The 23,603-nt window shown below is 48.7% G+C and overlaps 1 protein-coding gene across 6 annotated transcripts in view; it reads left to right on the plus strand.

The window, feature by feature from the left end:
- Positions 1–23,603, plus strand: part of LOC138472517 (protransforming growth factor alpha-like) — a 528,662-nt gene that overhangs the window by 387,000 nt on the left and 118,059 nt on the right. The window contains exon 1 of one of the 6 annotated variants that reach the window (XM_069610743.1): positions 18,089–18,155. The exons of the other annotated variants lie outside the window; for them this stretch is intronic. The gene's annotated coding sequence lies outside the window, so the exon portion shown is untranslated. Of the gene's footprint in view, positions 1–18,088; positions 18,156–23,603 lie in introns of those variants that run through there. 6 annotated transcript variants of the gene reach the window in all.

The raw sequence follows: 23,603 nt of genomic DNA on the forward strand, positions 1-23,603 counted from the left end.
CTAACACTGTAGGGATGACCTCTTTGTAAATGTTCTTTGTAGATCCAACCAACAGAAGTTGCAAGTCTCTTCGGTAATCGGAACTGGTGACCATAAGGAAATATAGGACTCCAAGGTTAGGGTCGTAATACTTTCTCCTAAATTCCTAGTAAAGTTCTTAGATCTAACCAACAGAAAAGTTCCCAATATCTTAGATAATCACAAGTGGCAAAAAGAGAAATGTTCAAAACTGTTGGACTGCAAGGTTAGGGTCGTAATCCTTTCCCTTAGAATCCTTTTTATAGGTGTTCTCTTCTTTTGGGGCATCTTAGGCCTGTACTTGTTTAACCAAATGTCAATGGGCAGTTCACAAGAGTATAATCCTTATGCTTCTCCTATTTATGCCGCCAACTTGGCACACTCCTTTTGGCCAAGCGTAGGATTTGATGCACAATGTGTTCTTCACTTATTTTGGGTGCTGGTCCCAGACTCGCCATATTCAAGCCAGCTTGGGATTCTCTCCTGCCAAGCCTTGGTCCTCTCATGAACTGTCCTGCTTTGGGTGCAAGTCTGGCTAGTAACATTCACAGTTGCTTGGTTTACTCTCCTGCCTGGTAACAGTTCTCTTTTTGGGTGCGGGTCCCAGACTTACTTCGTTCCCACGGTCCTAGACCCTCTTAATCTACCTTAACACCCTTGCTCCCCGTATTGTTCAGCACCATTTGGGTAACCCAAATACCTATTTGCTATCTTTTGGTAGGTACCAGTGTTTCCTGAGCAACTGCTGCCTCTGGAGGCTCCGGTCGTGTTTGGGGCTTTGTCGCGTCCGGCAGCAGCTTTCCTGATGTCTGCTTGTCCCCGGCGGTGCGTCCTCTTGGATGCCCGGAGGTTTCACGTAGAAGTAAATCGGGCAGTCCTTGCTTCTGGCACCTCGCTTGTGTTCTCCTCCACTCTCGGCCTCCCTCCTGCTGGCTCTCATCCCTTTTTGCCACTGCACAGCTCGCGGGTTTCCTCTTTGGAGGATCGCTCTCCTGATGCATCTCAGTTGTGGCATGTTTTAAATTCCTGCGTTGGAAAAGGAAGTTGCTTGAGTCAATCACGTTCTTTGAAAAGATGGAATGCTCACTTGACATAGTGATCCTTGTACTCCTGATCTTCTCAACACATGCCACAGAGTCAGATATAACCTGCTTTACATTCTGTAATCGTTCAGTCTTGTGAAGTAAATTGAGTTTCCCAATATATGTAGTGGGGCCATAAGCATTCTCTGTCTGACTCTTAAGTACATTGGGTTTTCCAATACCTGAAATGGAGTCGTATGCAGTATACTTTGCCTTCTCTAATGTATTATTATTTTTAATTGTTAATTTATAAATCAGCACTAAGGCGAACATATACATCAACATTTACTCACCGCCCCCGGCGATGCACATAACTTGACATTTCCCTTATCCCTCCCCCATTATCCCCCGGGTAAGATTTGTCTTCCAGTCTCATTGAGTCGAGTCAAGTGATGGCCTCTCACTAGTTAAGTGTAGGGCTCTCGCTATTAGCCGTGGATTATACGTTCGGGCCGGATAGTTCTGGTCATAGTCTAAGAGCGGCGCCCAAATGTTTGTGAAGCGATGGAGAAAGCCCGCCTTGGCCGCCGTGACCTTTTCGGCTATCAATATGTCCCAAAGCTTGATCCACCAGAGGGTCATCAGGGGGCCTTCAGTGTATTTCCAGGTCCGTGCCACTGTAATTTTGGCTGCCAGCAGGAATTGGGTTATAAGGGCTGCCTTCCTCCATGTTCTTGGGTAGGAGCCTGGGACTGGGATCCCTAGAAGGATGTTTTCGGGGACCAGTGGGATTGCCACTTGAGTGATGCCCTTTATTGTGGCGAGGCATTGGGACCAGAATTCTCTTACCTTCGGACACGTCTACCACATGTGGAAATAGGATCCTGGGAGCCCGCAAAGGTGCCAGCAGTGCGGGTCCAGCGCTCGCTGGAAGTGAGACGGAGCGAGGGGTAGTACCAACGTAGGAGCACTTTGTGGGCGCATTCCCTATTGGTGATGCAGGGGAGGACGTGTGTGTTCTGGACCGGATGTCCACCCAGGTTTGGTCCTCTGTGTCATGTCCTAGGTCCGCCTCCCATTGGGACATGTAGGAGGGCTTATTGAGGAGGGGGTCATCCTGCAGTAGTTTATAGAGGGCCGAGATTTTCCCTCGGGCCGGTAGGTCGTTTACGGTGAGCTCTAGTGGAGCAGGCGCCCGTGTCGCTGCAGTTCGTGTCTTGGGGTGGGAGCACCAGTGCCGCAGTTGAGCATAAATGAACCTGTACGTTTCCGCAAGTTGGAAGGTTATCTTGCATTGTTCAAAGGTGCGCGGGCACTCTCCTCAAAGAGCTGCCCCAGTGATTCGAGGCCTCCCTCCACCCAGTTCTTAAAGTTCGTTGGGCAGAAGCCCAGGGAGAAGGCTGGGTTAAGGAACATTGGGGATTGTGAGCTCAGGCACCCCGGGATGCCTTTGTCTGTGGGCCCAATCCAAAGCTCTCATTGAATGTTTAGTGGAGGTCAGCATGTTTGGCCAGGTTGGGCACAGTGCAGTAGGGATGAATGGGAGGTAGTGGAGGGGAAGGGCGAGCTGGGACTGTTTGTTCTCCACCCATTACAGGCATCCTGAGGCAATTCCCCATGCTTGGATGCGGGCCAGCTGTGCTGCTATTTGATATCATCGGAGGTCCGGAACCCCCAGTACTCCCGATTTGACGCTGCCCATCATGGTCCTCCGGGGAATGTGCGCTTTCTTGCCCCTCCAAATGAAATTGATAATTTTTCTTTGAAGGTGTTGTGGGGGGGAGCAGAATTGAGCTGGGTAGGGAGGAGCAGGCATAAAGGACCCGTGGGAGGAGGTTCATTTTGCAGGCTGTTATGCGGCCCAGAAGGGAGATCTCTTGCGATAGCAAGTGGTTGAGATCCTTTTCCATCTCCTCAAAGAGGGGGGTAAGTTTGTCTGATATACTTTTGCCAGGTGGGCCAGGATCTGGACCCCCAGGTATGGGATAGATTTGACGCTCCATTGGATTGGGCTTTGTTTCTCTAGGGCTTCCCTTTCGCCTGGATCCGGCCCCACCCCTAGGGCCAACGACTTCTTGAAATTGATGGCAAAGCCTGCTACTCTCCTGAATCTTTGGATTGCGGCCAGGGCTGCCTTCACAGAGGCCTCATGTCAGTGATGGTCAGTAACACATTGTCAGCGTAAAGAGCGATCTTATGTTGGGCAGGGCCTATTTGTGGTCCTTTGATTTGGGGGTTCCGGAGGATGCGTTTGGGCAGGTGTTCCATGGCCAAGGCAAAGAGCAGGGGGGACAGTGGGCATCCTTGTCTCGTTCCACATGTGAGGGGGGATCGGGTCTGACGAGGCCATTGACTCTCAGCCGGCTATTAGGGGATTGATAGTTCGCTAGGACCATTTTCTGGAACGTCGGGCCAAAGCTGAAGGCCTTGTGGGCGAAGCATAGGAAGGTCCAATCTACCTTGTCAAAGGCTTTGGTCTCATCCAGGGCCAGCAGGGCAAGTTGTTGCACTTCTTTGGTTGGCGACCTCTATCAGTTTTAGGGCTCTGCGGATATTCTCCAGCATTGGATCTTTCATGGATTCACATGCTTAGAATATTCCCCGTCGTCAGACTGGGAACCCTCGGTACACATATATATAGTCATTTCCAATAGGAAAACTTTTGCCCTATCCCCGTCTGCGTCCTCTACGGGGCCGCCCACGTACGCCCCGTTGGACGTGATGGTATATAAGCCCCGCCCCCGCGGGTCCCTTCAGATTTCAACCGTCTCCAAAGATAGTGGGATCTCCTCGTGTATTTTCTTCAAATACTTTTCGATTGTTTCTAACTCCTGCGAGTTTGTCTGTTTGGTCCGCTTCTAACTCCTACGAGTTTTTGTTAGTTGGTCTGGCAATAATGTCGGGTAAGCCTCTTTTCCGCCCGTGTGCCACGTGCGGTCTAAAGAAGGTTTATGAAGGGGATGGCCATCTTGACTGCATCTACTGCCTTCACCCCCACCACTCGGCGGACCAATGTGATATCTGCAAGGGGTTTTCCCAAAAAACCCTGAAGGACCGGAATCGGCAACTGGTCTCGTGGCTGAACGACGGCGCTGGAGCGTACCCTCAGTCGGAGGTAGGATCGGTGCGCAGTATCGCCTCAGCGAAAACATCAGAAGCCTCCCGACGCTCACATCCGTCGGAACCTCCGGCCAAAAAATCACGACCTACGGAGAAGGACGTGCCTCGAAGTCATTCCTCTAAGGCCTCATCGAAAGAATCGACGAAGAAATCATCTTCCTCTCCTTCTTCGTCGAAGAAAGATAAGGACAGGCCAAAATCCTCCTCGAGCGATCAGAAAAGATCAGCTACGAGTAGAGAGGCGGATAAACGCAGGGAGAGCTCCGCGAAGGCGGGACCGCCTAAGCCACCTGCAGGCCCGACGACGACGACGGCGACGATCCAAGTGCCCACTCCGTCACAGTCCCCCGCCTTTCAAACGGGCTCATCGTCGACGACGATTCCCTCGTCGACGGAGTTCCAGGCCTGGAGGCCAGAAGCGTTCGACATGGGGCTACCCGACACACTGCTACAAGAACAGGCAGTTTCGATCGCCTCCAAAGAAGACGACGGCTTCAGAATAGTGAGCCCGGAAGACCTGGGGCTACGGCCCAGATTTCCTTCTGGTGCAACCTGCTCTCAAGTTTTCACCCAGCCTCCAAACGCCCAGACTACTCTCTCCATGGAGGTACTTTCCTCCTTCTCCAGCATTGGATCTTTCATGGATTCACATGCTTAGAATATTCCCCGTCGTCAGACTGGGTTCCCAGTCTGACGACGGGGAATATTCTAAGCATGTGAATCCATGAAAGATACCAATGCTGGAGAAATGGAGTTACAGGTAAGAAACTACTCCCTTCTCCAGCATTGGATCTTTCATGGATTCACATGCTTAGAATATTCCCCGTCGTCAGACTGGGTTCCCAGTCTGACGACGGGGAATATTCTAAGCATGTGAATCCATGAAAGATACCAATGCTGGAGAAATGGAGTTACAGGTAAGAAACTACTCCCTTACACTCGCTCTTGAAGTCCCTGGACGAAAGGCTCCCACCTGTTCCGACGACTCCCCTCGTCGACGAGCCCGGACCTTCACACCGCCCGACTAGATCGGTCGTGGGCCCAACTGCTCCAACAGTCCAGGAAGAAGGTGAGCTCTCGGACTCCCTCTCTGAACAGGGGTCAGCTTCTGATATCTCCCTCTCGCCGTCGAGAGACCCGTCATGGGTTTCGGATGTGGAGGTGGATCCTCCGAAAAGTCCCATTCACCCATCTCCACCGGATGACATAGGGGCCTTCCATTCCATGATGGAAAAGGCCTGCAAGGAGTTCGGTTTGACCCAACAAGAAGAAAAGGACTGCTTCCTCTTTGACCACATGGGCAAGAATAGGCGTTCCGTTTTTTCGATACCGATACTGGACCACGTATGGAAAGAGGGCGTCCAAACCATGCGGCATCCATTCTCGGAACCTGCGGTCAAAGGCCGCGTAGAGAAAAAATTTAAAGTTCCAGATTCGACGCCAAAATGCCTCTCTGCGCAACCCACGCCTGACTCGGTGGTATCGGCGGCGGCGACGAGAAAGGCAAAGGCCCAGCATAAGTGCTCTACCCCGCCGGACTCCGAAGCTAGACGCCAAGACGCTTTCGGTAAGAAGATCCTGTCAGTGGGAGCGTCAACAGTGAAAGCAGCGAACTCCCTGGCAATCATGGCCAGGTATGACAGGGAGATGTGGCACAGACTGGCACCCATTTTGGACCACCTCCCAGAAGAACACAGAAAATCAGCTATGTCCCTGGTTCGTGAAGGAGAAGAAGCCTCGAACCATGCTATCAATATAGCGGTGGACCTGGCAGACTCGGGGTTCAAACAAATTAACAACGGAGTGGTTCTACGACGCCAGGCCTGGCTCAAGTGCACCAACTTTAGACCCGAGGTGCAATATAAGGTCGTCGACATGCCTTTCGAAGGTGACCACCTGTTTGGCGAAAAGGTGGATGAGGCCTTGAAAGGAATGAAGGAGGACTCTGAGACGGCGCGCTCGCTGGGCTCTCTCCAAAGCGGTAAGCCCTTTCGTTCCTTTCGCCCCTTTAGAGGAGCTACGGGAAACGCACGATTTGCGGGATCCAGGGATAGAGCATTCGGGAGGTCTTCATATCCGTCCCAAGGCTATAGACGCGCCTCACAGTCCTCGACCCGACGCAGAAATTTCCAGGCCTCTAAGAGACGTCCCACTTACTCGTCGTCGACGGGAAAACAAAAAGATCAACAATGACGTTCTAGGAGGGAGAGTGTCAAGTTGCGTTGAGGAATGGGAGTCAATTACGACAGATCGGTGGGTTCTGGACACGGTGAGACTGGGACATTCCCTAAGATTCAAATCCAGACCTCCAAGACGTCCACCGATACGCCTGTCTCAACCACACCTAAGCGTCTTGCGTCGAGAGGTTGCGCTCATGCTAAAAAAAAGGCGCCATCGAGTTAGTCCCTGCTTCACAGAGAGGCTTAGGGGTTTACTCACGCTGCTTCGTAGTAAAGAAACCAAACGGGAAGTGGCGCCCCATCCTCGACCTACGGGACCTCAACAAAACCCTGCTGAGTCAGAAGTTCAAGATGCTTACTCTACAGGAGGTAATCAGATCGGTCCAAAAGAACGATTTCCTGGCGTCTCTGGACCTCCAAGATGCGTATTTTCACATTCCGGTGCGCACTCACCACAGGAGGTTCCTGAGGTTCCTAGTCGGCCAAACACACTGCCAATTTACTGTGCTCCCTTTCGGCCTGAAGTCCTCCCCAAGAACCTTTACAAAGTGCCTAGCACCCGTAGCAGCCTGGCTGCGGAAGGAAGGGCATCACGTTTACCCGTACCTCGACGACTGGCTCGTGAGGGGATCCTCCCCAGCGTCGACCAACGACAGCCTATTGACCACCTTGCGACTGCTACAGCGTCTGGGATTTGCAGTGAACTACGAAAAGTCTTCACTAAAGCCCTCGAAGAGCTTGAAGTTCCTAGGTGCTCAATTCGACACCCACACGGGACTAGTGAAACCATCCCTGGAAAGGTTGTTGAAGATCAAACACCTCACAAGCCAACTTCGTTTACAGAGAAGGTTGTCAGTAAGAAAATATGCGGCTCTCCTCGGCTCCATGGCATCGTGCATCCACCTAGTCGCGAACTGCCGGTTGTTCATGAGACCACTACAGGAGTTCCTATCAGACAGATGGAAGCAGGCCACAGGCCGCTGGTCGGACAAGATAATAGTCGACGACGAACGAGTTATCAAAGCCATCCGATGGTGGAAAGTGGCGCGCAACCTGGACAGAGGGGTCCCCCTGCAGGAGCCGGAATTTCAGAACACCATCATTACAGACGCCTCTCTGTCGGGCTGGGGAGCACACATGTCACGTCACCAAACCCAAGGCAGGTGGTCGTCGACCGAATCTCGCCTACATATCAACGTCCTGGAGCTAAGGGCGGTGAGATGGGCCCTGAAATCTTTCCTCCCACACATCAAGGGGTCAAAAGTAAGAGTGCTCACGGACAATACGACAGCTATGTTCTACCTGATAAAACAGGGTGGCACCAGATCCAGGACCCTCTCGAAGGAAGCTCAAAAGATCTGGCATTGGGCTTTAAAACACCACATCTCCCTAGTGGCATACCACCTACCGGGAGCGAAGAACTTACAGGCGGATTCCCTGAGCAGGACTATGTCACAAATACACGAGTGGGAGCTGGACTCCACTCAACTCGGGGAAATCTTCGAAAGATGGGGGACCCCGTCGATCGATCTCTTCGCCACGGAAAGAAACCGAAAATGTGCTCAGTTCGCGAGCAGATGGCCCCAAACAGGCTCCCTGGGGGAAGCGTTCTCGTTTCCGTGGACAGGCAAGTTCCTCTACGCCTTCCCTCCATTTCCCCTCATACGGAGGACGATCCAGGGGATCCACAGGTACAATTGCCGGGTCATCCTAGTGGCCCCGCGCTGGCCGAGGCAACCATGGTTCTCAGACCTCCTTCATCTGTCGCTGGATCAGCCGATACCATTCAGGAAAGTACCGAACCTCCTGTCCAGGGACGAGGGGACCGTGTGGCACCACAATCCGGACAGCCTGAACTTAACTGCATGGCTCCTGACTTCTCGGAGTTCGGGAACCTAAAAGTCTCGACTGATTGCCGAAGGATTCTGCAGGCGGCCAGAGCCCCGTCCACTAACAAATCATATGTAAGCAAATGGAAAAGGTTCTGTATATGGTGTCAAACACAACAAAATATACAACCTTTGGAAGTAACTCCGGAGCAAATCCTCCCGTATCTTCATCTTGCGCAGAGCGGACTGTCATCATCGTCAATCAAAGTACACCTGGCGGCTGTTTCGAGATTTACCAGAAGAAGACAGTCCCCTCCACTATTCAGTGACAGGCTAGTGAAGCATTTCATGAAGGGTCTGTTTAGAACCTTCCCTCCGGAAAAACGGTTCCCACCGTCGTGGAGTCTGAACACGGTTCTAGCTGCCTTAATGAAGCCTCCCTTTGAGCCAATGTCCTTCATCTCTACAATTTCTATCTTGGAAACTCGCGTTCCTAGTTGCCATCACTTCGGCTAGAAGAATGTCGGAACTACAGGCACTGGTCATAGACCCTCCATATCTGAGGTTCTTTAAGGACAAAGTTATTTTATCAACTAACCCTTCATTCATCCCAAAAGTACCGTCGGTCTATCATAAGCACTCGACCCTGGTACTCCCTACTTTCTTTGCATCTCCTTCGTCGACGGCGGAGAAGGCTCTTCACACTCTGGACGTCAAAAGGGTGCTAAAATTTTACCTGCAAAAAACGCAAGATATCAGAGCCACCAGACAGCTATTCGTCGCCTACGGCCCCTCGGCTAGGGGTAAGGCTATCTCCAAACAAGGTCTGGCTCGCTGGGTCTCCTCGGCGATTACCCTGTGTCATTCCAAGGCCGGGAGACCTCTACTACATCGTCCCAGAGCCCATTCCACGAGATCGACATCTTCCTCCGTGGCTCTATGGGCAGGAATTCCGCTGACGGACATCTGCCAGGCGGCGGCATGGTCTGTTCCGCACACGTTTACGCGCCACTACTGCCTGGAAAAGCAGCACGCGGATGAGGTACAAATGGGAAGGGCAGTGCTTCGCCACCTTTTTCAATGAGGTAAGCCAAAGTTTCAAGAAGAATGCTGCCTATTATTATTTGGCCTCAGCTGGTTTTTCAGAGTGTATACATGAATGTGCATAGTTTATTGACCTAAACATAAGTGGTTGGGTAGATATGTGCGCAAGGGGTGCATACTGAGTCATATGACATAGCATTGTATGGCGGAAATCCGTTTCGTATCAGTATAATAAGTTGTTGCTTACATACATGGTGTAAACGGTAGTGTTTGGGGGTGTCTCTACGAATGTAAGTTACATTGCACTCTCACCTCCTTCTTGATGTTACTGCTTTACAATCTATTCTAAGCATGTGAATCCATGAAAGATCCAATGCTGGAGAAGGGAGTAGTTTCTTACCTGTAACTCCATTTCTCCAGCATTGGTATCTTTCATGGATTCACATGCGCCCTCCGGCCTCCCCGGACTGCAATGTGGAAGATTGGTATGTAAGCAAGTTTTCCCCCCGTTAACTTGGAGGGGTCGAAATCTGAAGGGACCCTCGGGGGCGGGGCTTATATACCATCACGTCCAACGGGGCGTACGTGGGCGGCCCCGTAGAGGACGCAGACGGGGATAGGGCAAAAGTTTTCCTATTGGAAATGACTATATATATGTGTACCGAGGGTTCCCAGTCTGACGACGGGGAATATTCTAAGCATGTGAATCCATGAAAGATACCAATGCTGGAGAAATGGAGTTACAGGTAAGAAACTACTCCCTTGTCACTTGTTGATCTGTGGGCTATGAACCGAGTCTGGTCCGGGTCGATGATGCTGGGAAGAATGGGCGCCAGGCGGTTGGCCAGGATCTTGGAGTATATAGTAGCGTCCAGGTTTAATAATGAGACGGGCCTATACGAGTTGTTGTCCTTGGGGTCTTTTCCAGGCTTAAGGATGAGTATCGTGGTGGACTCTTGCATGGTGGGGGTGATACTTCCAGTGGCGGTAAATGAGTTGAAGGGCTGGGTTAAGGGGGCCACCAGTTGAGGACGGAAGTTTGTAGAACCAGGTGGCGTACGCATCTGGGCCCGGGGCTCTAGGTTTCAGGCTTTTTATGGCCACCTCAACTTCCTCACTTGTGATGGGTGCTTCAAGTCCTTCCCTCGCCGTGGGTGTAAGGTGTGGGAGAGCTGCCTCTCGCAGATGGGACTGTTGTTCCTTTTGTTCCCTTGGGACTGCTGTCATTATCTCCGATTGGTGGGGCACTGCCAGTTGCAGCTTCTCGCGTTCCGTGAATTGGACCGTTCCCTGTGGGTCGCGAAAGCCCAGGATGGTATTTCTTTTCTTTATTTTGGCTAGTTTGTTTACCAACAGCTTGTTTGCTTTGTTACTGTGGACATAATACCACTGTTAACATCTGGTTAGTAGATGCGCTGTGGCTTTGGCATAATGTTCCTCCTGCCTTTTTACTTGCCGCCTGTAGCGCCCTGTAGGATTTCGGGGACCAACTCTTCAGCTTGTGAGTAGCTTCAGCTTCCCAGACTTCCGATTCCAGGACGGTGCGGGCTGCCTGTTTTCGCTTATGGAAAGCTCCGCCTTGGGCAAGCAGTTCCCCTCTGAGCACCGCCTTGATGGCATCCCAGGTGTTAGCTGGGGATGTGTCCTCGTTGCGGTTTTCTGCAAAGAAGTTTTTTATTGTTCTGGCAATGGAGTCCCTCACTGCCACGTCATTTAAGATGGGATTGTATAAGTTCCACTGGTGGCGAGGGGGCGGGATCCGAGTCGTGTGCTTGCAGGGTCAACGAGACTGGGGCGTGGTCGGAGAGGATCCGAGAGCCAATGGTGACGTCGTCTGTGAAGGGCAGGATCTGAGGGGGGGCCAGTAGGTCGATTTGCGAGAAGGTACGGTGCACATATGAATAGAAAGTGAAATTTTCCTCCTGGAGAGATCACCCTCCAGGTCAACAACATCCAGGGTCCAAAAGAGATGGAGCAGGCCTTTTGCCAGTTTAGGTCTGTAGATGTATGGGTGGGTGCGGGTCCGGGGCCCCGTTAAAGTTTTCCCACCCCCAATGACGAATTGTCCCTCAATGAATGGGAGGAGGGCCTCCTCGAAGTCTCGGTAAAACCCTTCCTGATGCTCGTTCAGCGCATAAACTGAGATAAGTTTCCCCGAAAATGATGCATTTGATTGCTTTGAAGCGCCCCTCCTGGCATCGTAGTGAGTCTAGGATTTGCTGTTTCAGCTCTTTTGCAAAGAGGATAGTGGTGCCTCCCTTCTTGGTGCTGTTAGAAGCCAATAGTTGTAGGGGGAAAAGTTTACTGCGAAGGCGGGGGAAGTCTGCCGGCCTCAGGTGAGTCTGTTGCAGGAAAGCTGCTGAGGTACCCTCGTCCTGTAGCCTTTGCAGAATGGATTTCCTCTTCAGAGGGGAGTTCAGGCCCCTGACATTTAGGGTGGTGAATTTCAGTTTCTGATGTGGGGGCAGGCCCTCCAAGTCCCTTTGCCGCGGGAGGGGGTGTTGGGAGGAGTCCATGTCAACCATGGTTGCGGGCGGCAAGCTGGTTTGGGTTCTTCCGTGGCTGAGGTTTTCCAAATAGCCTCCAACGGGAAGAACAAACTTCTAACATTGGCCTCCAACGGGGGGCCAAAACCTTAACTTGGGGGACCGATTTTTGACTTATTGGTGCATCCCCTAGCCGAAACAGGTAGTTGTCAACCAAAAAGGCTGAATTTCACTCCAAGGGTAAAACGGTGAAATACTCCTTGGAGTTGGGTACGAACCGCATGGGGCCCGCAGTGGGATTAAGTGTGCAAGGTTCCTGTGCTGTGTTCTGTAGGGTATTTTGTATAGATTTGGGGCCTAGCAGTATTTTCTTACCGCCAAAATGAAAATAATTCAGTAATAATCACTCTTTGCATTCAGATTAGATTTGGTATATAGTACTACAGTATACATACATTATTTCAGCACACTGATACATTTAGTGGTATACATTATGTTGGTATGCGTGATTGGTGGTATTTCTGGTGAGCATAATTCCTTTGTTTTATATGTGGCCCCAATATCCAGAACCCCTTATTTTTGCTTAGTTTGTTCGTGTGATCACTAGAGAGGCCTTAGGCTTACATTTCAGGAACACCACATTTTCAATTGGAGTGCCACCATGGGCTGTCCTCGCTGTCTTATCTACGGCAGCGAGCTAACATGCAGTATTTATCTCCAACTTAACTACATCGGTGAACTATGTCCAGGGCCTCTCTTTCTGCTGACTCATGTACCTCCAGCAGCAGTCTATTTCATTATATTATTATTATATTACGTTCAGAAACATACTTATATACTAAATGGAATCATGCACACAGCTACCGCTAAGTCTTATTTTTAGCTAGCTTAAAAATGACAATTGCACTGTCTAAACCTCTCCCCATATTATCAGTACTGTAAGGGTAGATGCACAGATAAAAGAAAAATAAAACACACTATCCGTCTGCTTTCAGATATTTTTTGTGTATTATAAAAAATTGCATTTCAACACGATCTTACTCTTTTTACAGAAATAAATGGAAATTACACAGTAACAACCTTATCTGTAACAAAATGAAAAGAGAGCGGCAAGAACATTTTCAATTCGCAACATTAAACCTGTTGATAAAACACTGGAGTTCCCTCTTCCACGCTGACTGAATAGTTTCGCACACATACACACTGCCCCCACACTCTGTAATATAATTACCAGGCCTGTCCAGCATGTGAAGTTCGTCGGCTGGTCGCCTTCTGGAAGTGGTTCAATTAATTCTTCTTAAATCACCCCAGCAAGGATGAGCATCTGCCGTCACTCAAACCAGGGTTTATTGACTGGAATTCCCAGTCTCTGGAGCAGTGCACTGGGATCTGCTTTTTCAATCTGGAAAATACCCAGCCACCAGCCTGGTATTTCTCCCAGCTGTGTAAAAAGTCTTCTCTTTTTCCCTGAGATTCATTAGCAAAGCTCTGTTACAGCCCGCCAAACGAGTTCAACCAATGAAATTCTATCATGTCCCACCCTCCTTTTCTTTAACAATGGTTTGGCTTATACAATTGCAACTGTAACCAAACTGATTTCCTGCTTCCTGCAAATACTGTGGACAGAGCGCAGATGGAAGCAAAGAAAAAAAAACCCGGATGCGCGTTTAAAATGACTTTCAGAGCCTCTCATTTTCCATCCCATTTTGCACTGGAGAACACATTATATTATTAATGAGTTAGAATCGTTATTATTGTTAATAAGGTTAGTTCATTAATCCTCAAATTTGTCTCCTGCAACAGAGGAATTTTAGGTGGAAAAAAATATGCTTTTAACTGTGAAAAAATTATTTGCATTTTAAATGTAGAAATCGTTTTTGACTGACTAGCCTGTTTTCATTTACATGTCCATGTCACACTGGCAACACATGCTTTGCTGTACCGCATTACAGCAATGCACCAAACCCATGCAGTGGTGCTGCATAAAAATAATGCTAAATACTCTTACAGTTCTATGGATCTTGCGCCGATCTTCATTTAGGTTTGCGGCTTCTCTGCACTCTTGTCCAGGGTGTGCGCTTTGGCTTGGGGGAGGTTGTGCCTGGTTTGGCTACCCTCTGGCCGGGAGAGGAGGACCCTGTGTCCCCCGGGGAGCCGGGACGTAGGATCGATGCTGCGTCATCCAGATGGCTGATCGTTCGTTGCCGTTGTGCGAGAATTGCAGAGCCGATGGGAATAGCCACGATAAATCTGATGGTCTTGGAGAAAGAGCGTGAGAGGATGCAGGGCTCTGCGCTTCTGTAATGTCAGGGAGGAGAGGTCCTGGAAAATTTGGAGTGGGAAGCCTTGGAACGATGATTCATCGCTTGAGCGACCTATTGCCGAGATGGCTTCTTCAGTGGTATAAAAATGGACTCTCGTGATTACATCCAGGGTGGGGGGTGAGGGGGATCTGAAGCGGTTCCTCGTCTTGGGCAGACTGTGGGTGCGATCAAGTAGGAGCTGAGCTTTGTCCAGGTTTGGTAGCAGCGATTGGAAGAAGTTGCCCGCGTACTCGGGTAGCTCCATATCAGGGATTGAGGGGGGACCTCGAATGCACAGGTTATTTCGGCAGGCATGGTTTTCCAGGTCCTTTTGCTTAAATTCGAGGATCTCGCTTCTGTCCATTAAGGTCTGGATTGTGCATTGCACTTCCCCCAGAGTGGTGGAATGCTCTTGGGCTAGCTCTTCAGATTCCCCCATCTTGTGCTCAATGTCACCGACCCTTTGCTCTGTTTGTTCTAGCTTTGAGGTGAGCTCCGACATACAGGATCTGAACTCTGACTTGATATTGGACATAAAGGCTTGGAGGTCTTCTTTGGTTGCAAGGGTTCCTTTTATCTTCTGACACCCCTTTGGGGGGGCTCTGCCTTCTTCCCTTTCTCCGTTGCAAGAAGCATGGTGGAGATATCCGCAGATTTGGCAGGGTTCAGGGATTTAGCCATTGTTCCAGGGAGGGAGACGGCTCCCAGCGAGTTTTATGTGATGATACAGTTGTTGGCGGGCACGTGAGTGGCATATTAGCCAGTAGAAAGTCCCTGGACCCCAGCCGAGGAACCACGCTGTCTTAATTCAGTGACAACGGGGGAGTGAAGTGGGCCAGGGCGCCTCAGGAAGTAGCTGGTCAGGTTAGTGATTTTAGGGACTTTTGCTGTGGCGAAATGGTGACATCACGCAGTGAAGGGGCGGAGAGGGTGGCCCGAAGCTGTGATAACAGGTGATCTACTCCCCAATTGCTGAGAGCTCCTGGAGTGAAGGCAGGGCGGGGTCGGGCTTCTCCATTCTGGTGGTGAGGGGCGTTGGCCAGGGGCGCCCCGGGAGGCTGAAAGTGGTGTTGTTGCCAGCCAGGACTTCTCTAGATGTTCTGGAAGGTCCAGGGTTCCGGGGAAATGTAGATTGGGCTCTGGTAAGGGGTTGGGGGGGGGCAGGTCTTGTGGGGCTTGAAAGTCCAGTCCTCAATCCACGGCAGCAAAGTTTTCTGGGGGAGTCTGGGCTGTGGCTGGGTGGCTCTTAAAAGTGCTTGAAGGGCTCAGGGCTAGAGGTGGCTTTCTCTTTAGGACCGTGTTAGGCCCCCTGTGGTTTGCTTCAACACCCCTGGCTGTGGGGGTGAGACCGCCACCCAGAGTTGTGCGGGTGCTACGCACACTCAGAGTAATGTGTGGGGGGAGCAAAGATGATGGGGGCTGCCTCGAAGCTGCCACATGGGCAGGGGTGAAGGAGCAGGTGATTTCCCCCTGTACATGGGTGGGAGGGGCTGGGGAGGGTTACTGCCCCGGCCTCAACATCCAGGCCTCAGCTGTGTGGGACCTTCAGAACTCTGCGTACCGTGTGGCCGGAGGGAGCTGTCACATACTGTGTGTGTGGAGCGGTGGGGGGCAATGGGTGTCCCTGCTAGCGTGGCATAGGAGCCCTGCACTGTCTGGGCCTCCAAAAGTGCAGCGGTGACTAGCGAGAGCCCCCGCGATCTTCCATACATGCGAGGGTGAATTAGCTGAATTAAGGCACCACAGTCTGTTGTATCTCCTTCATGAGCCCAAAGCTTGCTGCAGTTGGTGACCAGGGGGGGCCCTCCAGGAGCCAGGCTGCGGATTATTGTAGCGCAGCTGGGAGGAAGTTGGCTCTGAGGGCCTGGCTCCGCTGAGGTGGGGGGCAGCCGCTGGCACTTGCCATGAGCCAGTCCCAGAGAGGGGGCAATCGATCCTCGGAAGGTTGGCAGGTGAGTCGGGGGGTGCCTGCAAGGCAGAGGCTGACTGGAGGCGCTGGATTGGAGGCGCTGCCCCAGTCAGTTGCGGTACCTGGGGCATAAGTCCGGGCTGGGTTCCCGGCAGCGTTTCAGTCAGTACCACGTCAGCGGCTGAGATGCCGCATGCTAGATGGGCACCGAAGAGCTGCAAAGACGGGGCTGACGCGGCCCGCCCGCCATTTTGGGTTTGCTCTGCGTTTGGTGTCGGCAAGTACCCTCACTGCATTTTTGCCGTTCCACTTGCGTTATGAGCTGAAATTACTGTCGGCAGGTCTCCCAGGTTTCCGCAGACCAGATCAGGCATTTATAATGTCGTGGCATCGCAGGAACCTAGGGTTTTCCGATGGTTGCTGCAGTCCCCATGCAGAGGCCATTAAAGGAGCTGCCACATCCCTGGCGCTCCAGGCCACGCCCCCTCTCTGATGTTTTAACTTTGTCAAGTATATTAGGTTGTCTAATTTGGTAATAACAGACATTGGCCCTATCAACAGAAGGGGAAGGATGATTTAATGTTGGGTAAGGGTTTAGGTGTACTAACGTGGGGGCATACTGTGTTCTCTGAACATTGTCATCCCTAATCCCATAAGGGGGCTCCTCCCCATGTGATCGTCACTCTGTTTGCACCAACCGCAGGGGGACTACTGTACTGTGGATGCACTAACCTGGCCCCATGCAAAAGGACCCCCTAACTCCCCGCCAGAAAAAAGGGACGAGAACTACGGATTCGTCACAGTAGAAAATGCAAAGCTGAGCTATTACCGCAACCCTAGACAAGCATTCAGCAATGCCTGCATAACATTGCAAACTCATGAGTTGTCAGCGAGGTGCAAATATCACTTATTTGATGGTCAAAAGGGTTTTCCCCATGGACAGGGGGCACAAGGAATAGTAACCTCTTTAAACAGCATTGAAGCAGCTTTAAATCCTTTTATGCACTTGGTAGTGATGTAATTGATGGTCTTTAGGGAGGGAGCTGGAAGGGGAAATGGGGTTTGATGGGTTGAGAATAAGTTATCGATGTTGTATTCTTGTTTTGCCTTTGATATAACCAATAAAAACGTCAATGCAAAAAGTTGGATTTGCCAATACTTTTTTTTAGCAGTGAAGGAAACGCAGAGTGCTAGTAAAAACATTGGCTGTAGGCAGGCTACACCAGTAGCGTGTTTATAACTCCAATTAAGTCATTAACTCTCAAAAGACTGCTTTGAACAAACACGGCAGACACTTTGAATGCAAAGCCTGATGGTAACACTTGATTAAAGCGAGCTCAAAGAGTTCCCTTGAGGAGATGTTTTGGGCAGACAGAGGCGGGAATGAGTGGGAATAGCCATAGGGATTAGCATGGCTATGGGCAGGCAATGGATGGGCACATAACAAACACCTACAGACTCTGTGCCCCTTCCTGTAAGTCATTCCTCCCTAGATGTACTCCAATGCATTAGTTTACCTTTATACATTCGTAAAGTGCCTTGGACCTGCAGGCAAATGAGCACTAATACAAAACAAAGTACAGTAACATAGCAAAAACACTGAACTAAAGGACTATATACTGGGAAGTCATCATGAAGTATGGCAGACAAACAGACTTAAAGTTTAAACAAAAGATGTTTATTTAACTGAAATGTCAGGATGGTTGAAGGCCTAAGTTGCCATATACTAATATGGGAGTTCCCTAACGGAATGAAACTAAGGAAAGTTTGTGTCAGAGTTCCATTTAAAGTCTGTTTGTGTCCAAAACCTTTACTAGCCCTCACAACTATATCAAATCAATGTGTAGGGTTGTCAAACCCAGAAGAAAGTGTTTAACTCAAAGTTCTGAGCTTCTTCCAGCCCACAGCTTTCTCTCAGTTCCCCTTCCCCAAGAATAAGAAAGTTCCATTAAAGAAAAGTCTCAAAGGTTACCTTCTTCCGTTCAAGGCAATATAGTTCAAGACCAGTCATTGGGGTTCCTTTCCCAAGTTTTAAGTAGCACAATCCAGAATACAATGGGTCTCAGGATTCTGTTTCCAAGACAAAAAGTATAGTTAAAAAATATTGCAGTAGTTTTGAGCTTGTTTCGTAATGTCTTTAGTTCTCACCAATTATGATTCTCTGGTCTAGGTGCAGTTGTAAGACCACACGGTCCACCTATCACAGGTCGCGCAACCAGCGTCCCTAGATTCTCAGCCCAACATGTAAGTTGCTTGGCACTTGCTCCTGTGCGCCAAACTCACCATTACTTGACTCTGTTGTGCTGGTCTCCTGGCTTTTACGGTGCAATATTATATCCTTTGGCTTTTCCTGGATTCTCGTGGCCTTGCCACCATGTATCACACCCCCTTTGCCAAGAAGTTGTTTTGCCACACTGCATTCATCCATTAAAGTTCTTTGTTGATGATTTCTGTAGGCTTTACTGTAGTCAATTGTAAGGTTAGATGTAATTCACTATGCAACATAGCTTTTCTATGATTTGAATTTCAATTCCAAGTTCAAAAGTATTATGTTTCTTATTCTAATTAAAGTTTGAAGGCACACTTGAATTGTCTCAAGGTAAAGGTGTTTTAGAGTTTGCCATTCAATGTGTCTATTTCAAGAAGTTTTACTATAATGCATTGTACAAAAGTGAGTCTCATATAGTTTGGTAATCAGCATACCTTGGTTTCTTGCAACGTTCAAGTTTTTTGTATTTCAACATTCAATATGTGGATGTGCACTTGCCTGCGGTCCTGATCGGAGCTCCCTGATACATGTGTCCCTATGACACTGACCTGCAGTCTTCTCCTGTTGTCTGCGGGTCGTCCTGGAGCTCACCAGTGATTGTGTGTGTCTGACATTCACAAGCATCCTGCTCCGGCTCCTGACAGCTTCTGCTGCGGGCTCCGCTCGCGGGTGGGGAACACCGCCAATACAAGCCCTGCTTGCCTTGCTGCTTTTAGGGAACGCAGACAGTGTTTGAGGACTGGATCTGCCGGCGCCATGGTTTGGCGTCCAGTTCCACCATGGCTGTCCCATGAAGAGCGGATCCCCTGCTGGTCTCTGCTCCTCCTACACAGTTCTTTCCTGGTTCCCCTCGCAGGCTCTCTCTCTCTTCGTTGGTCGCTCATTTTATGCACCTGCATCCCTCTAACCGGCTGCAGGTGTGTCAGGTTAATTAAGCCTGCCTGACCGTAGTTGGGCAGACATGCCGGACCCTGTGGTGAAGAGGGCTAATCTTCATTCTTCTCAGTTGCCTCTTCTTCGTCTCAGTACTGTCTAGTGTTTTGTGTGGAATCATGAGGGGGAATTGGCTTGTAACAGCCTACAAAGGTTGGGAGACTGTTAGGTTGACTTTTAACTAGGAAAAGGGGATATCTCGAGGACCCTCCACCCAGGTGGTCCTACCTTGCTTCTCCACCTCCCAGGGTCAGGATCCAAAAGTGATGGCCTTTCCCTGGCCACCTGCATAGAGGAACCAAGGAGAGTAGGAGTGAGAATACCCTCAGGTTTCTCTCGATACCCACAATGAAAGAATATTAAAAAGAACCACAAATGTCGATAAGAGTCATGTAAAACAATAAAAACATGACCCAAAAGAGGGTGCCATTAAAACCATAAACGTAAAGTCCAAAAACCAATGCCTAGTGCCCTCTTAAACACAGCCAATGACGGGTCTGACTGCAAATGGGGGTGGTAAGCAGTTAAGGGCGGAAGCAAGGAAGTTAAAGGAAGTCTTCCCTGCTATCTCCAATTTTTCTACTGTGGTACCGCTAGTGAATCTAAGTGACTAGAGCTTAATACCCTCACGTGCTGCCTCACTGATCATCTGTTATAAGTAGCTGGGATTATTTTCAAACAATGTGAGGAGTGTGAACTTTATTCCCTCTCACTGGTAGCCAATATAAGGTCTGTTGGACCTCGGACATGATCACAACGCTTTAAGTAGACTATAGTCTTCACTGCATTGTTCCAAACTACTACAGTTTCTTCTGAATTTACCCAGCCAATAAGCTGCCACGATATTCTAGTTGTACTCCTATAATGTCCCAGGCTAATGTGGCCGTATTACTTTCAGATATGTATGGAAGAATCCTGGCCAATGGGATAGGAAGAACATACAGAGTTGACTTGGTCTTGATACCAGCTTAGCGTCCTTGAAGACGCCCAATACTTTAACCTTCGAAAGTATCAATTTGGCAGCCCAACTATAGTAAAGCTTAGATTCAAGCCTTTGACGGGTACCTACATGTAACGGCTCTGTTTTAGCTTCCTCAAGCGCCAAACCTTTTTCAGCCATCCAACAATATAGTTAAAAACAGTATTGATCATCAACCGCATAATCAACTGACAATTTTAACGTAATCTGAAAATCGTCAGCATAATTAGTGTAAATAAATCCCAGCATTATCGAGAACAAAGGTTTCATGCAAATATGAAAAAAGGTTGGAGAGAGGCAGGAACGCTGTTGGACACCAAATGCAAGTTCCACAGGATTCACAGCCAAATGCCCACTAAAAGCTCTTGCAGTCCTGTCGGCTAAAAATGATAAAATCCAATCGGCTGCCTCTTTTGATCAAAATGCCAGATTGTATCCTCTCAAATTAGATTTTAAAATCCTCCAAGTCAAAAGCTGCTGACAAGTCAAGTAAAAGCAGTAAAGAGGCATTTCCATGGTCCATGTTTAGAGAAGCTAGATTTTAAATCTAAAAGAGCTGATTCAGTGAGATGGTAGGCACAAAAACCAGACTCCCTAAACTAGCGCCTAAAAGATCGTGCTCCTCCAGGTGGTCTTGAATTTGAAGAGGCGCCATTCTAGCCAGGATTTTTAATAAAAAATGAACTCTTAATGGGGCGATAATTACTTGCCTTTCCTGGATCCAGAGAGGCTTTCTTTAATAAAGGGGTAATCCAAGCGTGCTTGATTGCAGTCGTTAAATGCTCCAATTCAAAGGAAGCATTAATAAAATTAGCAATTGGTAGAGCAAAATTATCGGCACAGTAATAACTTTCGCCGGGAAGGGATCCCCTGGACAACAAATAATTTCTGAAGTGCCTGTACATGTTAAGTAATTTTCTTGAACTGAAATAACAGCACTGAGGTCAGAACCGGAGTATAGCCTTGTTCCTGTGTTCGTAAGTTCAACCTTTTGGTATCAATCAACACCTGTTAAGTGCCTGCTGTATATCAGTGCACCAATTTATGTCCTTAACCACATGTTCCTCAGGCCCAACATTACGCTTATCAAGTTCCTTCAGGATTTTAAATAGTTAACAAGCACTGTGTATCTGTTCATCATAAGTCTTCTTGGCTTGCAGAATGGCTTTTTATACTAACTTGTAGCTTGTTTATATGCCTCCCTGTCTGCTTCTGTTGGCGTTACCTGCAAATGCCTATATGCCTTATTTTTCATGCTCCTTAATGCCCACAGATCTGATTGTATCGTGTCTGCAGATCCTAATTGTACCATGTCTGAACAGCCGAGGCGCCTCCCATATACCTCGACAATCTGTGGGGCAAAACCATCAACAGCATTGGGTAGACATTGTGTATAACCGAAAGCAAAATCCTCTGTAGGGCTCTGAGTGGGTAAATTCAACAAAGATACCAAAACAGCACAATATTACTAGAGGTATTTTTACTTCAGCTATGCTAAGGCACCAAAACTTTAGGTGGTTCTGTTTGAGGCTGTAGATCTTGGACTGATAAAACAAAATACACAAAGGAGTGATCTGACCATGGGCAGGCCTTAATCTCCTGCATGTTCACCATTCTACCTGATGAACATGGCCGATCAAGCATATGCCCATCTTTATGGGTAGATTCCTTAATGAACTGCTCAAATCCCAATCCTGTTAAAGTCTAACAGAATGTGCCATACAATGCAAAGGGTCATTACACCACAAATTAAAGTCTATGCATGCACAGTCTGATTGGCAAAGAGCTATCCTTTGTTCTTCAAATAATGGCATAGCTTGAATAGGTCTATAGAGTAGAATAAAAGTATAGGTCAAACAGGGGTTAGCTAACAACTTAATTATATAAATAAAACAAATTCATTGTCAGAAAGTGGGTCTCCTGTGGACCTTCTACCTCAATTTGATGAATTTTCAAACAAGACCTCAAAATAACAAATACTCTCCCTCCTGTGCTTCCAGATCAGTTTTTAGATACAATTTGAAATCCATTTGCTATGGGCAAGGCTAAGTTCAGGCCTGAAGACTAAGTAGGGAAAGTTTCTGTAAGAAACATAGTATCCAGATCACCATCTGTATTGAATTCTGCCACTTCAATAGCGTGTTTCGGTAAAGAGCGTGTGTTAAGATGAGCACGTTTTCAGCATCTGCTGAAATGGGGACGTATAAACCGTATCCTGACGACACTTAACAGTATTTAGTGTCCATATTTTGTACTATAATTCCGAATATTGCACAGCGCTACTATAGAGACATCTAACCTACTACCGCTGCAGCATATACATACAATACAGGGCCTGACTCGCCTACATAATTAGGTATAGAAGAGAGGCCATGGTTAGCTGCCTGTGGCAAGGATTTACTCCCCTCTATAGTATCCGCACTAGTACTCAAACTAGATCGCAACAATATGGACAAATTGGTAGTAGTCATCCATTGGTCGCAACGGTAAAGTACTAACTTAACTTTCTTGTGGGGGAGCTAATGGCATAGTGAGATATCTAGCTAAGTTACTTTTCCGGCGCATACTTTGGGCAGCTAGCTGTTCTATTATCCTAGAACTATACTGCAAGCCAAATATAGTAATATAAAAGACCTCTGCACCTTGCAGCACATGCTCTGCCGCCCCGCACACACTAGTACAAACCAGTGTGCACCTTAATAAAAAATGTGAGAAGAGATAAAGAAGAGATAAATACCTGATCATTTGAATACCTGATCAATTGAATCCGACAGTAAAACCTGTGCCCGAGGCAGACGTCCTAGATAACAACGCGCCCCTGCAACTCAGACACGAACCAGCAAAACCCGGCTTGCCGGCACAAATGCACCTAATAAAGGCACAAGGGTTAGCTGGGAGATGTAGTTCAAAGGAGCATAGCCCACACAACACGCTGCAAAGATGGTGATAACAGTCCCCAATCCTGAATCTGACGGATCACACAAGTCAAAATGCATGCAATGTGTGTCGCAAAATGACTTCACGCAAGATGCACCTAACTGTCAAAACTAACAAAGGAGAGGTCCACACCACCTGAATGGTACATGAAATGTTGCTGGAAGTGTACGCCACAATTTTTTTTTTTTTTTTTTTTGCTTTGTTGAGGGGGTTAATATCTTGGACAAGACAGCATTCCAGTTACTCTCTTGGCAGGAAGCAGATTGACACTCCACTTGTTACTTTGCAGTACTGATGTTTCATTGCAGTCCCTTGTGTGAATATTGAGGATGGCACTGGCACTGCCACTTAAGTGGTGAAGGGGGACAGGTAATGGTGCCTGTGAGGTGCCCTGAGGCTATATAAAGTTGGCTTTCCAGCTCCTAATTGCGCTCCCCCCTTGCTAGAGACTATAATCCTTAACTAGTATCTCACCAGCACCTGTCCGTCCTCAGGAGACTAGAATAATGTGCTAAATAGTGTTAACCTCTGCTTATCCCCGGGTGGGCCGTGTTGCTTTTCTGTTGTCATTGCT

Source organism: Ambystoma mexicanum, chromosome 8, assembly GCF_040938575.1.
Source record: "Ambystoma mexicanum isolate Mex_15411 chromosome 8, UKY_AmexF1_1, whole genome shotgun sequence".
NCBI classification, from domain to species: domain Eukaryota; kingdom Metazoa; phylum Chordata; class Amphibia; order Caudata; family Ambystomatidae; genus Ambystoma; species Ambystoma mexicanum.